The sequence below is a fragment of the Siniperca chuatsi genome, linkage group LG13 (assembly GCF_020085105.1).
Source record: "Siniperca chuatsi isolate FFG_IHB_CAS linkage group LG13, ASM2008510v1, whole genome shotgun sequence".
NCBI lineage: Eukaryota > Metazoa > Chordata > Actinopteri > Centrarchiformes > Sinipercidae > Siniperca > Siniperca chuatsi.
The window spans coordinates 14,983,329-14,985,847 of record NC_058054.1 but is presented as its reverse complement, the minus strand read 5'-3'; positions in this window follow the sequence as shown (position 1 = coordinate 14,985,847).

Below are 2,519 nucleotides of genomic sequence, written 5' to 3'. Positions count from 1 at the left end.
TTGAACTATTAGGGCTGGAAGCATTGCAAGTTATCTGCCAGTTGTAAACAAACAAATCAATGCAATTTGGTGCAGTGTTGTTAGTGGTTTGATTGCTGAAGCAAAAATGGCAGTTTCAGAATCTAACCTTCTCCCTTCAGGACAGGGTCGTAATATTTTATAACACAAACCAGTCTTTTCCATACATTCTTAAAGCATCATCATATGAAATCATAGTAAATAAAAATGCTTTGTGCATGAGTGCAATATATTTTAACGCCATAATCCATCCTTCAAAACTTTATAAATAAAACTTTCCATTTGTCTTCTGTTCCAGCAGACAACATACAGGATAAATCTATGAGCATTTTACAAAACAAATAAAGTTGATTATACCAAGATGACCCAAAACATTCAGAAATAAATGATGTAATCCCATTTAATACTTTGCTAACAGACAGAATATCATTTCAAAAATCAAAGAAGCCACAAGTAGCAACAAATCTAAAGTGAATTGTGAAATACAGCCTTTGTATTTTGTACAGATTTTGTACAGATTTTTTAAAGTATTAGGCTGCATTGCTCAACAGGTTGTTTGGCCTGTGGCGTACAGAGTCCTGAATACTTTCTGTTAACTGATTGTAAGTCAGGTTTGACAAAAAGCTGATCATAACCAGTCAGACACAAAACAAGAGGAAAATGGGAAAGACAAAATGGTTGGCTGACCACGTCTTTGAGAGTGATGTACAAAAGAAGAAGGTGTTCTTCACTAGAGTGAAAACATATACGGATAATGTCCCTTCAAATGCAAATAATACAATACAAATTCAAAATAATATCTACCATGAATATTCTTTCTAGCAAAAGCAAGGTATTGTTTAGTTACATTTTTCCTTCCACAGACAATATTGATTTCAAACCAACATGTGGGGTCATCTTAGTATAGTGCAAAATAACAGACTAGAAACAACACCAAGCTAATCATACTGTACTGGTTTCTGACACAAGCATGAGGCTGTGAAATATCTAGCAGCTACAGTACAAAAGCTAAGAGGGGGATTGCTTTTAAATGCAACATTTACAGTTAATGATAATTAAATATACGCTGTAGTGTACTGTTACAGGCCATACCAACATACTATATAGCATCATTGATAATATTCACTCTCCAAAACATTGACATAGATCATCAAGATAAAAAAAATCCATAGCATCTACTTTTACTCTACATAAAAGCTTAATCTTGGACACATATAATTAACTTTAGTGCTGATGTCAAAGACAATGATGAAAGAGGGAGAGAATAAAAGAGGTGAAGAAAGGGAGGCACTATCTGGTGCAACGCTCTTGCCCACTCAAAGCAACTGCCTTCAGCAGATTACAGGTCCATGGTCAATTACAACTTTCCGTTTAGCTACTAGACGAGACTTAAATAGTAAACTTATTTGATGTAACTTGGCCCATAACAGACAGAATAAGTGCTTATTTGATTAAAGTAAAACTACCCACATACTGTACAGTTGTCATCCTGGTGTATTTAACATCTTAGGTTAGTTTACGTATGATGGATTAGTTTTAAAGAAATAGTTCAACATTTTGGGAAATATGCTTATTTGCTTTCTTGCCAAAAGTTACATGTGGAGTTTATGCATATAACCAACGTTCCCTGACGTTAACCAACGTACCATCCTCGTCCTTGCGAGGATGGTACACACGGGTTTGTACCGCCAAGACGTTTAGCTTAGCGTAGTGTAAAGACTGGAAACAGGGGGAAACAGCTAGCCTGGCTCTATTTGAAGTCCAGCTACCAGCAGCTCTAAAGCTCACTAATTAACACATTATATCTCATTTGTATCTTCGTTTGTCCCAGAAGTCGCTGCGTCTGGCCAAGAAATAGTCTGGCACATAACTCCCCATAAAATCTCAACTTTTTTACACTTCAGTTTACAGATCAAACAAATAAGATATAACGTGTTAATTAGTGAGCTTTAGATGTGCTGGTAGGCGGATTTTGTTACTTTTGGACAGAGCCAGGCTAGATGTTTACCCCTGCTTCCAGTCTTTATGCTAAATTAAGCTAACCGGCTGCTGGCTGTAGCTTCACATTCAACGTATGGAGTGGTATCGATCTTCTCATCTAACTCTTGGCAAAAAAGCAAATAAGTGTATTTCCCAAAATGTCGAACTATTCCTTTAACATCCTAAATGTCTGCTAACACAAGTGCACGGTGGACAATGATTAGAAACAATTAAAACAAGAAAGTAATGCTTTGGTTCAAACAACTAAGTAAATGATACAATACATTAACTTGATAAAGACAATAAAGTGCCATACAACAAAACTGGTCAGTGGTCCTGTCACAAATAAATAATAGCTACAATAGCAACAATAAATAACATTATCCTTTATGGTTCTATGCACAAGGGATCATGTAAAAACAAAAAAAAGCACATACCGAGAACAAGGCAAGGACATGAGTTATCTCTCCTGATAATGGATTATTTTGCCTTGATCAAGCCAATGACCTCAGTTTTCATGG